Consider the following 14,517-nt stretch of genomic DNA (forward strand, 5'->3'; position numbering starts at 1 on the left):
GGAACAAAGCAGCTGCATCTCCAAAACATGTCCACAACCCCTCAAGAGCATGCAATTGGACAGGAAGAAAAAAATCAAAAATTATAGCTCCCAGCAGCAGTCCAGCAACAACACTAACATGACTGTCCTACTCCCAACTTAAGTGACAAAGCAAAGCTCAGCCCTTGTAGTAGATCCTTTTGGTTGCCCTCAAATTGTTTGGTACACTATCACTGTACTCTGATGCATTACAGTAGCTGTCTAACATTTCATTGCCCAGTCTCTGATACTGTGTTCTGCTGGTAATCCTGAGTCTCATCCATCCACAGCTTGGTCAATGGTATCCTCAGGTTTGGATAAGGAAACCATGATGAAAACCATAACAGCCCTCTTTGAAATCAAAATAATGATCTCACTCACTCTGTGCCCTGCAATACCTTTTTTGAAGATATTGCGCTAGTGAAAAAAATAGTTGCAGCATGCAATTGGTCAAATTCTCTGCATCCTCAATAGCTCCATTTGTCTTAGGAGCAGTGACTTGATTGGTGTGTATTCCACAATGCCAATTGGCTGTAATTACATTATACAAGCCAATCAAAAATTACAAAGCCAGCACTGTTGAATGCAGAAGAGTGGGCTAAGTCAATGTTGAATGTGAAGCATTCTGCACAATCTCGGGCACTTGGCTGCTCAGCTTAAAATGATGAGAGGAGAGAAAATGCTGCTCTCTGGGTAAACAATCAAAATTTGTTTGACTGCATATGGGGACAAAACTTGCCATAAAATGACTATTTCACATAGTTTGTCTTCTAACTCTATCCAAAATGCAACAGTTAAGACAAAGGTCAACTCTCACAGAAGAAATGTTTAGTATGCTAATAAAAGCCTTAAGTGATATGCTCAGGAATTTTTGAAATAATTTCTATATTAGCAACTATGAGAGTGGTGGCAAAGTCCAGCATAGACAGTCTATGTTCCATTCACCTTTAAATCCACAACTGTTAGCTTTTGAAATGATGGTGAAAGGTGATATTAGAACCGTTTTTAATGCTAACTCTTAAAACCATTTTTTACAGTTTAACTAGACAAAACAGACAGTTATTGTTTGAAGTAAAAATAGATTTGTCTCCTTAATGAAACCAGAAACCAGGGAGTGGTTTAATGATAATGAATCACATTTATTATTCATGTAAAATGTTTAAGTCATTCTCTAAACGATTATTGCTATCAGACTGTCACTCGAGATGTCAATAACATATACAACCATAGATTATGGTTTTGGGGGGGGGGTTAATCTGCCGAATCCTTTGAAAATATATTTTTATAGTCCCCCTTAGGATATCAAGTCACCAGCCAGGACTCCAGTGTCTCATGTCCACACCAGGTCTGCCAGCTTGTCTCCTACCCCATAGCACTGCTTCAGGGTTGATCATGTATCCTAAGGGTACCCTGGGGGTCAGCCATCTCCTCTCCATACTGTGTTTTTTTTTTTTTTATTTGTCCTAAACACTTTTCTGCCTGCCTCCCACATTCACTGCTTATGCTTGATGGGAAACTCCCATCTGTGAACCACATACCCAATAAGGGAGCCTCAGTGACAAATACCATCCCACCTGGGACAGGCATTCCTATCCTCCCTGCTGCTGTTAGTCACCTGAGCAGTTAGCTGAGCCCTGATCAGCTAGGCTGCAATCAAGGCTTTGTCCATCTAACTTGATCAGCCTAGCCTAAGAGACAACAGTTTATAGATATTCTTGCATATTAGGCAGCATATCAGTCTTGTCATGTTCATGATTTCTAACACTCATATACTTGCTCCTTTTCACCCATTTTGTATTGGCAGGTGGTTCAAAAACAGAGTTGACTTCTAAAGTTGATAAAAAATCTAGAAAGGAATTTTAATTTCTTCCACGTGTTACGAGACTCTCAACATTTTCTAGCTATCATTCAAGATTTAACATTTGGAATTATTTACCAGTGGTAATTGCTGATATTTAAGATTTATTTACAGTCATCATACATGACAATGAAACAGTTTTAGTAAATGTTTGATTTTTTTTTATGCTGGTATTAAGTTTGTCTGTTCACTGATACAATTTTGAAAAACCAATTGTCTCATCATTGACTGTGAAACATTCAAACTGTTTTGATGGGAACAGCATGCCCTCCAATTTTTGCAGACCTCATCTTATGCATTTGGGAGAAGCAGTGTCCTTTTCTATCACAGTTTAATGACAATTAGAAACTCTACGTAAAATTTTTGGATGATTTATTTTACGGGTTGGTGAACATTTTTGATTGCACTTTTGAGTATTTGGACCAAGCAAATGAATTCTTAAGATTTGCTGTCAGCCAATTATCTTAGTGCAGTGATTTAAAAAAAATTACTCTGATCAACTTGTACCAACTATATATTTCAAACTTAACTTTTTCCTAAGAGCTGATTGCATTTTGATACTAATCACCCTTACTAACAGAAGGATAGTCTAATTAAGGAACAACTGGCAAGGCTGTTGAGAAAAGTTTTTAATGAGACAGTTTATTAAACAAGTTTCATAAGATGTAATAAGCATTCTGAACACACACATTCCTTTCAAACGTATTGTTAGCTTTAGAAATCCTAATATCTCTGAACGTAGTCAGCATAGGTTCATAAAAACAATGGTTATGAGCCATTCAAATAACCACAACCTAATTAGACAAACAACAAGCAAGAATTAGAAACTAGCAACAAGTAGTGGTCAGTTTCTTGACAAATTGGGCACTAATCCTTGGCTAATGTGAAAAATTAAAAATAACATGAAGATAATTCTGCAAAGGTGTTCTTCCTTTCAGAAGGCATAGAATAATAGAGACAAATTGTGGACTGATTGCAAGTCCAGTTGGTTTATAAATGGATGACCTGAAATTGCAGTTCATTACTGATTCAGGATTATCTCATGCTTGTGAGACTGTAATTTTGCTTCTTCTGGGGCACTTTATCTTGTGAAATGCACTTTAGGTGAAACATTTTATGTCTTTAACATTGCAATTATGAACATAATTGTAGCATTCTAAAATATGATAAAAAATACTTTTAAAAAAATCAGTTTTTACTCTTTTTAAATTATCTTCAAAATATATATTTTTTAGAAATGTTAGTGGTGGTAGTTGGGAGAACACATTGGGGTATCATGATCGTACTTAGATCAGATAAAATTCTGGGTTATTTTCAAGCTTGAATGAAGCCATTTCTATCTCTATCATGTTAAAACTTAGAGCAGTTAAACTTTAAACTGTGAAACTATTGCTATCAATTTTTTGAGACATTTCAGACATATGCATATTTTTGTATCATTCATTTTTGGCTCAAGGTCATTTATATTGTATCATGAAATACTGATCATTTTTTGGTTGTTTTGTTATAGTGAAGGTGTAATGATTAGGATGATTATTACTTGTATTACTATTAAAAGGAAACTATTGTATACAAATAGATAAAAGTACTAGGTATAAGCGGTTGAAGATATGGATAAGAGCTAAACCTAACCCTTAGCATTAATTTCTGTAGTTCTTAGTAGCAGATTACAAACATTCCCAAATCTGACTTCTTGAGTGTTGCTTCAGTAATTTCACTGGATCTTATCCTCCAAAGTTTTATACTTATTGGCTGGTTCAAGAGCAGTGTCCTACAGATTTATTTTTTCTTTCTGCATACAGTAACGTGGCTTTCATTCCTTTTGCATACTTTTCTGTTCCTGTGTTTTCCAGTCAACTACATTGCATTGCATTTATGATTATTAAAGCTTTGTACTTATTTATCTACAGCTTAATGTCTTTATTTAGTAGCACCAATTGTTTGATTTACTTGGTACTTTCACATTTCTTTTAATGTATTAGACCAATGTGTCTTGCTTTTGATTTAGGAAAATGCCTACTTCATTGTTGTGTGTATAGCTCTTAAGTTTATCCTGGAGTTTAGTGTCTTATTTTCAGGTTGCACATTTTGGGGGGTTACTTATAAATCAATCAGAGCAATGTAAACTATTGTGAACTCCTGCCACAAATTTTACTTCATTTTTAAACCCACCTTGCCATCTTGTATCTGAAACTTAATTTCTCTTTTCATTTTCTGTTTCAAGCACCATGTTATTTTTGTTCTTTTTCCAAGTTATTGCATTGCCCTTTCTATCCCCTTTGAAACCGATTCTCTCCTTTTGACTTGTTTTATTTTGATCTTTCTGGATTTGTTCGGACTGTTTGTGCAAGTCTTTCCTAATCTCTATCTTTTATTGTCTTTCTGTAGATTTAAACGTTTGATTTAGCACAGCTCCTGTGTTCCTTTATGGTAGCATTTTGCTTAACACCATCAGGTTTGCTATTATGGTTCATAGTTATATACAAGGTTAAGGATCAGCAGGGCCTTTATAAACCTAGATTTACAATCCAACACAATTGTGTCCAGCTGTATCGCAACCTTTACAGAAATTTCAGAGAGGGTCCTTTGGGTCTGCATGTTCCTGATCAAAATAATATGACATTTTAAAACCATCTGCCATTTTATTTCTATTTTCAGAAGCCATCTGTTCCAATTTTATTACATATTTTTTCTGAAACAGCACCCATTAGCAGTACTAGCAATACTGTAATCGCAGATAATGACCCAACTTCTTCTTCCAGGCTGTAAAACCCTTATAAAGTGACTTATTCCTTACTTATTGAGCAACCGTATTTTCTGAAAAAGGCCCATATTACCTTTTTTTCTTAAGTTCTAGCTTTTTAATACTGTAATTTAAAAATGCAAATTCCACTCTTCACAGTACTTTTGCACAGATGAATGCAATATACACTGGCTCCCACCTATCAAAAGTATTTTATTACAGAGAATTCTCATTCTGCTGCACAATGATATGCATGGAACTGGCCTTAGTCAATACCACTTCCTTTTGTAAACACTAGTTTCTTCTGCTTCTCATTTTTCAGTATGAAATTTGCCACTAACTTTGCCATGTTTGCTCACAGTTTTCTTTATTACAGTATACAGTGCATAACTCCATTTTCACGGTTAACTGAATTTTAACCAACCTAATTTTCACAGGCTCTAACTAGAATTATAGCAAAAAAAAAAAACACCAGAGTTTTTTTTTGGAGACAAAAAAACTACTTTTATTGCTAAAGCAATTCCCAATACTGCAATTTTCTTTCTTTATCCATCCACAAGTCCTAAGTCCTTGAGTTTCAAACCCCAATGAACCAACAAACTGAACACAATTGCTGAACAAAAGCAATGCCCCACAAAAAAATGTGAATGCAAGCATATGTTTTCAGGGAAAAGACCCCTGAACCTCCATACTTGCATAACTCTACAATTGCACAAAGAATAGAGGAATTTCTGTAAGGGAGCAGGATCACTGCTGGCACACACATAGGAAATCACTGCTACTGCTCTTTCTAAGGGAAACAGTGGCTTGGGAGTTCAACTGTGCGGAGTTGTTTTCACTAAGATGGCTCCTTATGGAGTTGTCCCTTAATGAGAAGTAGAGCAGATTTCTTTTGATAGGTATAACAGTACCACAGTATTAACCCATCACATGTTGGCTAGACTTACATTTTATTGATGTTTCAACCACATTGTCACACATTTCTTACCACAGTTCACCAGAGAGAACCAGTTCAGAGAATACCTAGTAATAACAGTCAATGTTATATAAAGCTCAATCATTTATTAGGGATTTCTAAGTAATACATACAAACAAGCTAAGCTGCACATAACTACAACTCTCACCTAAATGCCGTTTCCACCAAATAGAGTATTTAAGGAGAAAAAAACACTCTCTTTCAGGTTCAGAGAGCATTTACCAATTTTCTGTCAGACAATACATTTCTCTCCCTTTAACAGAATATAATTCAAAAATACATCTGGTGCATGTAAGCAGTATATTTTTTCACTGTTCATACACAACATACTCTAAATTAGAAACGTATTAGAAATCTACTCTGCATACTATGAAGTTACCGACTTTGCACTAAATTTGTTTCTCATTTTTTATTAAGTGCAAAGGCTCCCATTTTCTCAGGTTCACTCTTCCTAAAATGCTAAAATTATTTCCCAGCAAACTCTTCTTGTATTATGTCTGCTTTTTCTTCCATAGGATCATATGTTTATACTAGGCTAATAATAACTAGGGCTCTTAAAAGCCTAGCCATGCAACCCAAATATGACCCACAAATTTGATTTATACTTGATTTATAGGGGATGATTTATTGACTGCCTCTGTCCACAGACAGAGCAGCCAGACTGGGGGGAAATTACCCATCTACTGTTCCAAGTTGTGCTTAAATGGGGATATGGAGAAAATCTGCTTATCATGGACGGGGAGCCTATTCCAGAAAATTGGAATTCTCTGAGAAAAAAATCTCTCCATGTCCTATTTATGTTGCAAGCAAAATTCTTTTAATGTAGTAGTTCTGCTGTTTGTTTTGCAGATGTGCAAACGTTTCATCAAAACAGGGTCTAGGGATGCCTTGTATGACAGACAAAGATCACCTCTCATAAGTCTGTATGATGCAGAGTAAACAGACAGGACATTCTGTTTACTCACTGTATTCTTTTCACAAGGAACCTTTGTGGACATTTCAGTTGCTGCATGTGTCTAATAAGGTACATACAGAAGGGGGCATTATACTCTGTGATAGGCCTGATGAAGGCCATGTACAGTGGTTCGATGACATCTGTGGACCTAGATGCCATGCCTTTGCTTAGAAGTTGAGCACCATAGAATGATTTTCATACTACTTTGGACTTATGTTGGTCGAAGGATAGGTTACTATGTACATGAGCTCCTAGAGCCCTGACTAGTGCATCAACTTTTCAGGGTGTTTATTGATGACATAGTTACCCAGAGTGTCAGACTTCCCAAAAGGTACTATAATGCATTTCTTGGTATTGTGTTTTAAGCCATGACTTTGACACCAAGCTTTGTTTGTATTAGACCTTCCTGAAGGGTGTTCTCATCTTGATGGATTAAGTGACTGCTCCCAATTTGCAATAATTTGCAAAACTTTGTTAGTCACAGGTCTAGGACATCCAGGAAGCAGATGCCAAAGAGGAGTGGGCTTAGCACAGAGCCGTGGTGGGGGGGGGGGGGGACTGCATTGGTGAGTAGCCTCTCTGTGGAGGTGGCCTCATCGATTCTAATCTCCTAGGTCCTATCAATGAGCCAGCTTGGTATCCAGCATGTTACAAAGGGTTTTATACCTAGTTTTGTAAGTTTGATGATGATGTCTGAGTCGGGGATTGTATCAAATATGCCTTAGCCAGATGTAGGTAACCAGTATGGACAGTTTTCCCCTCATCCATTGCCTTTGTGTCCTTTTCAAAGAAGTCCACTAAATTCAGTAAACGCATGACCTTCCTTTGACAAAGCCAAACCTGGGTGAATTCAGCATCTGGAGGTCTCCTATATCCCTGTTGATAATTTCCATGATAGTTGTCTTTGCAAATAAGACTAGTCAGACTAATGAGTCTGTAGTTTGCAAGATCTGTTGAAGGTCCTCACTTATGAAGGGGGATGACTGTCACAGTCTTCCATTCATGTGGCAGAAAGCCTGTTTTAAGACTATATTTAAATAGTGACTCTAGAGGTCCTGATAACTCATATTTTAGACTATTCAGGAGGCATCCTGGGATGTTATTGGGAATCATTGAGGCTGTGTTCTTGGCTTTAGTGAGTACAACCAGTAAATGCTCACTAGCTAGAGTTGGAGGAGTTATGTTTGAGGGTATTATTGGGGAGGATGGTTGGGGGTGAGAGGGGGTTGATGTCAGAAATGAATTTGTCCACTAACAAGTTTGCTATACAGCCAAGCTTGGTGAATGTGACACCATTAACCACCAGTTCAGCACATTGCTATGTGCTGCCCTTGAGGTTTCTGACATAGCTGTAAAAGACCGTATGGATATCTTTCAACTGGGAGGATATCTTGACCTCAAAGTAGGCTGTGCTTGACCTAATCAGCCCTCTTAATTGCCTATTTACTTTGATGAGAGCGTTTTTATCTTTATGGGAATTACCCTTCCTGTTTTTTTTTTCCATATTTATTTCCTTTTGTTGTATATCCTGTTTAATTTGGGATGCCACCAGAGTGGTTTGTTTCTGGAGTGAATTCCGGGCTTACTTCTGGTATGTACAGCAGCCTCTATTAGTCATTGACATGGTTGTACAGAGTTTGAGGGCAATTCAGCATAGGCTGGTGTGTTCTTGGTGTTTGGAGGGACATTAAATTTTGATAAACCATCACTTAATAATAGGTAATTTGCCATAGAATAGTTCTTAACTGTTACTGGTTTTAATGGGATTAGGGAGTTGATTTTGAAGGTGACAGGTTTATGATCAGATCATACCAGGGAGGATGAGACATTGGGGGAGAGGGTGCAACATTCTCCCATATTTCTGAGCATGAGGTCCAGTGTGTTAGACCCTCTAGTGTGCATACACAGTATTTGGTCAAGGTTGTTTGTATTTACAAAGTTCAGGAATCTTTGTGCCTGTAGATTCCGAGGCCTTATAGGTTTCCAAAACTATAGAAGGGTGAATAAAGTTTCCCATGAGTAGGGTATTAGGTTAGATGCTACGTGTCTGCAGTAGGTCCAAGTATGCAGTTTGGCTACCGTAGAGGTATGTTTGTTATTGATGTATATTGAGACACCTCCACCTTTAGTCCTTGTCTATGCAGCTACTGGGAAGCACTGAAACCTTGGTCTGTCGGGTTACTCTCTGCCGCTTTAAATCATGTCTCGTAACTGCACAGATATTTATATTCTTGAGTGTGAGGAGGGTTGGAGGAAGTGCATTTTTTGTTTAGGCTCCTGTTACTGAGCAGTACCAACTTGCTGTTCAATTGAGTTGATTTTGCTATGATGGTAGGTTTGCCAATTTGGCATTGCCTAAAAAAGGCACTATGGGGGTGGACAAAGCCTTATCCAGTATTGGAAAGCCTAGAGGAGAAAGGTGCAGACCATCCATGGTAAAGTATCATGATCTATTGACCATGTCCTCCAAAGTTGACAAATACTGGGTCCCCTTAGAAAGGCAGAACATTGTTGAAATCAATCAGTTTTGCTCATATCGTGGCATCATCCTCTGTGAGGTAATATGCTGCTCCGTACCAGGCTCATATCAGCCTGAGGCACACAGTCGGAAAGCTCCATGATGTCTCTTTTCATATAGTCCAGGGAGGACTCTTTTCTTGTACAGTCACTGGTAACATTGTGGAAGTATTACTGGCTTTATATCTATATATCAGTAGTTTGGAACTGTTAGCCCATTCACACTCTGTAGTCTGCATTTTCCAGTGTAATCAACTAAGAATTGCCTGACTGTTTTTTCTTAGAAACGTACATTATAAATGCTCCGAGGAATTTAATGAGTTTTCTCTTTACTTCTGAACATAAATGTTGTGCTGCCATAAAAATGTTCACAACACTTTTTTACACTTCAGTATGCACAATTGTGTTAAATAAGCTTTTAGCACTTCCATTTCCCTTTGCTAAAACGTTTACTAATACTGGTCATTATATCACAGTTTCTCATGCAATTCTTTGCAAGTTGGTTTAATTTACTTAACTGTTAATAGTCTAGCTTCTGTTTCTGACCGACACTCTGCTTTGAATATTGTAAGAAGCTTAATGGCCTAGTTCAGCAGAGTTTAATGAACAGTGATTAGAACAATGGAGGGAAAAACAGTAGCTTCTCTAGAACAATAGATACAAAGAAACAGGTTTCACAAAAGCTCAGCAGAAATACATAATGTATTCAGCAACATGTTAACACTTTGAAGCCTTTCAGGACAAATGTCAGTAAAGGAAATGTTTCACAATACTTATGTTAAGTAAATAAAGTACAGTTGTGTAAAATCTTACCATGATGATAGATGTCCTTGCCTTCACCACTGCAGTAGTCTTTACTAATGGGATTCCCTGCCATGAAGCCCTCCGTCCAGCCAGTTTACAAAAGATTTCCATTGTTTTATGGTACGCAGAATGTCACCTGCTTACTCCTTGCATAAGGAAGGGCTTAAAGGTAATGTTCAGGCATGCGTACCACCCTCAGAACAGATTGCCCCAGTAGGAATAGCAGTCCAAGAAAACCAAGGGGAATCTGCACAGCCAGTAAGGGAAAAAGACCAGGGGGTGGAGGGAGTGAATACTGCAGAGGTGAAGGCAAGGACATCTACCATTATGGTAAGATTTTACACAACTGTACAATGTCCTTACATTCACTGCTGCAGTATTCTTTACTAATAGGAGAGTGCAATGCTGCAGTATTCTTTACTAAAAGGAGAGTGCAAAAGTTCAAGAAGAAACCTGGGAGGAGGAAGCCGCAGAGCCCTCTAGGAAGCCATCAAGTATGGCAGCAGCAAAACCAGCTCTGACTCTGGAGATGCCATCCAGCTGCTAATGTTTGGTAAAGGTATGCACAGAAGTCCAGGTAGTAGCTTCAAGAATATAATTAGCATCTAAGCCCCTGAAAAAGGCACCAGAAGAAGCCACAGCTCTAGTGGAATGAGCCTTAACAGAAGAAGGAAGGCTCTCACCATAAAAAGTGTAACAGAAGGAAATAGCTTTTGAAATCTAAGTAGAAACAGTTTGCTTGAAAACAGCCTAACCCAAAGACCAAGATTGAAAGTAAACAAACAACATGTCAGATTTCCTGATAGCTTTAGTTTTATTCAAATAAAATCTGAGCTATGTACATAAGTAGCCTCCTCTCACTGTCAGATTTCAGAGAGGGGAAATTAATAGACTGATTAAGTGACAACTCTTTAACCACCTTGGGCATAAAAGAAAGATTAGTACGCAAGGACACCTTATCCTCATGAAATATCAAAAAAAGGTGGACAAGTCATATGGGCTTGCAACTCAAACACCCATCTGGAAGAAGTAAGAGCTAACAAAAGAACTGTCTTCCAAGAAAAATGTTGCAAGGAAGCAGAAACAGCAGGCTCAAAAGGAGCCCAAGTCAATTTTTCTAGAACAAAATGAAGATCCCAGGGAGGTGGAACAGGCTTCCAGGGAGGTCTAATATTAAGGATGCCTTTAAAAAAACTGCTTGGCCTCAAATCTAGAAGTAAAAGGCAGACAAGCAGAAAGAGCTGATAAGTGGGCCTTAACAGAAGAATAGGCCAAACCAGCATTGAGCAACTCACACAAATAAGAACCAAAGGAACATCCACAGAAACTGGGTCTAGGCCACGAGAAAGACACCAAATAGAAAACCTCTTCCATTTAGACAAGTAGGATTTCCTTGTAGTAGACTTCCTGACCTCCTTCAGGGCCTGCAGCACGTCCTCAGAAAAAAAGGTGTCTGAGGAATCAAAACCCTATCACCCACAGTGTCAGTTGAAGTGTGGAGAGGTGGGGATGGATGAGAGATGCCTTGTCTTGTGTAAGGAGATCCACCCTGTGAGGTAACTTGTGATTGCCCCTGGCGAGATGTAGAAGTATAGGGAACCAGTGCTGTCACTGACAAAAGGGAAGTCACCAATAAGATTTTGTGAGCATCCTGTTGAATCTTGGAACAGGACTCTCGGAATGACAGGAAGGGCAGGGAATCCATAAAGAAATATCCCCTTCCAAGAAAATGAGAGGGTGCCCACCTTCCAGACCAGAGGACCTGGGACTCTGGCACAAAACAGAGGAAGCTGTCTGTTCAAAGGTGAGACAGAGAGATCTACTTGAATACCACACTGCTGAACAATGTCCAGAAACACATCCCTGTGAAGCATCCACTCATGGGATTCAGTGAAGGACCTGCTCAGAATGTCTGCCACAACATTCTAATCTGAAGGAATGTAAACTGCCTGAAGAATAACACAATACTGGATAGCTAGATCCCATACCAGGAGTGCCAGGCAAAGACGGTAGGATTTCGTACCTCCCTGTTTGTTGATATACCACATGACTATGATATTGTCCGTGAATACCTTGAGTGGCCCTGCAGAGAAGAGAGGATAAAAGGCCGGAAGAGCCAGCAGAAGAGCTCTCATCTCTGATGCTGATATGCACCTTCTGCTGACGAGGCAACGACACTCCTGGAACCTTTAGGGAGCCAAAAGTTGCTCCCCTTCCCACATCTGAAGCATCTGTGAACAGAGCCTGAGAGGGAAGTGGAGGCTGAAACAGCAGCCCTGGATTTAGAGAACTGCTGAATCCACCACAGAAGTTTGACCTTGAGACATGGGAGAAGAGGAATAGGAAAGTCTAGAGGATGCACATGCTGAAACCACACCAACTTCAGAAACCACTGAAACTTCCTCATGTGGAGCCATGAACCCCAGAGCCCTCAAACTCCCTGACTGAAATGGAGGCCAGGGGAAGAAGAGCTGGAAAGAAATAAATGAGAGTTAATGCCGTTGGAGGAGGCAAAGATGCCAGCATTGGCACAGTTTGAAACCTGCAACCCAGAAAGACAAGATCTTGAGAAGGAGACAGGGAAGAATTGTTGAAGTTTATTGTGAACCCCAGGCTCTAAAGAACAGAAATGGTAAAATGAAGATTTTTTCAAAAGGACCCCTGGAGGAGGTGCCTGAAGCAGCAGGTCATCCATATAAGGAAAGATTTGGACCCCTTGAAGACTGCAAAAGGCAATTATAGGAGTGCGGCATTTGGTGAACACCCTTGAGGCAGTAGAACCCTTGAAGACTGCAAAAGGCAATTATAGGAGTGAGGCATTTGAACACCCTTGGGGCAGTAGAAAGGCCAAAGGGCAAAGCACATAACTGAAAATGCCAGGAAGCAACAGAGGAATGCAAAAATCTTCTGAAAAGAGGATGTATTGGAATATGGAGATAAGCATCCTTGAGGTCCAAAGACACCAGAAAGGCCTGAGGAAAGAGGGACTGAAGGGACTACATCCAAAAGGAAGGCACTTTCAGAAAGGTGTTCAGATGGGAGAGGTCTAGAATAGGCCTCCAAGTACCTTCTTTTCTAAGCAGAAACAGTCTGGAATAAAACCCCTTCCCCCTTTGGGACAAAGGCACTTCTTGAATAGTATCCTGAAACCAGAGGTCCTGAAAAACCACAGGGAAAAAAAAGGAAGCTGTTCCCAAGGAGGCTGAGGAATGCCCATAAAAGCAGGATGGGAAATCCAGAACATGAAGTACCCTTGACGAATGATTGACAAAAGAATCCTGGGTGTTTCAGAGCCAAACACGAAGAGAAAGAGAAAGGTGAAGAGACAGAGGAATGTGGCTGGGAATGGGGGGGGGGGGGGTCAGACAGCACTTGGTTTGTCAGGAAAGGAAGGTTTAAGAAACCTGGAAGTCTGAGTGGCTTTAGCAGGAGGAGTCTGTTTACCACCCTTCTTACCTTTAGAAGGAAGGCAAGACTGCCTATGAACAAAGGCCGGCTTAGAAGGGTAGTTACACTGAAACTTAAGCACAGGAGAAACAAAGACATGCTTAAGCTCCTGTAAAGCCTTCCCCTCGTCCTGAAGAGACTTAAACGAGTAGCTGCTTCCCCAAACAAGAGAGTATTATCCAGAGGAGCATCCAGCAACTTAACCTTAATATCATCAGGTAAAGGTTGAAGCCAAAAGCCAGGAATATCTCCTCAGAACCAAGCCTGAGGCAGCAGCAACCCTGGAAGAGGCATCTGCAGCATTATAACTACACTTGATAGAATGCCGAACAACCTGAGAGGAAGACCCAAGCAAGGAAAGAGCCAAAGATTTACCCTCAAGAGTCTGGAAGATCATAAAGAACCTGACAGGTCTGAGAAAGAAGAGCCAAGACATACTTAGAAATATGGGTCTGATCATTAACAGCACTAAAAGTCAGGGTAGAGAAAGTATAAATCTTCTTACCCAGCCTATCCATAGTTCTACTGTTCTTGTCAGAAGGCAGTAACTTGGATGAAGGAAGCAACTGAGATGGCTTATCAGAGGCTACAGACACCACACAGGGATCAGCAGCAGGACATTTAAATAAAAAGTAACAATCCTCAGGCACCCTGTAAAACCTATCAGACTTCTTAGGAGCAGGGGGTGAAGAATCCAGAGCTTTAGAGGCAGTGGAAAGAACATCCAATAAAGCAGGCAAGACAGCAAGAATGGCTGCAGGTGAAGTAGATTCCAGTTGCAGTAACCCATGGTATCTCTTATGGATATCCGAAACCTGGGCACAATCCCACTTAAAAAGGTCATCATCTTAGAGAGCGTATCCCAAAACGAAATTTCCTCAGAGGGATTATCAAGACTACGAGAAGCCTCCTCATCATATCCATAGTCTAAAGGAGAAGGAATATGGGCAGAATAAGTAAGGGAGTCATCATTAGATTCTACCTCAGAAGGGTGGAAGTTTCTGGGCCTTTTAGGGGAAGAAGCGGACCAAGGAGGAGTGGGAACTGAAACCCCTTGGAGTAGGCCGCAATGACAGTAAAACATTAAATAACCCCTGAGTAAAGGCCTTCCACTCACTTTGTGGACCCCTAGGAGCAGAAGAAACATGATTAGCTTTCTGCTTCTTCTTTTTTAAAGGGACATCCATCCTGGAAACCTG

The sequence above is a fragment of the Protopterus annectens genome, chromosome 17.part0 (genome assembly GCF_019279795.1).
Source record: "Protopterus annectens isolate FY-2018-M chromosome 17.part0, PAN1.0, whole genome shotgun sequence".
Taxonomy (NCBI): domain Eukaryota; kingdom Metazoa; phylum Chordata; order Ceratodontiformes; family Protopteridae; genus Protopterus; species Protopterus annectens.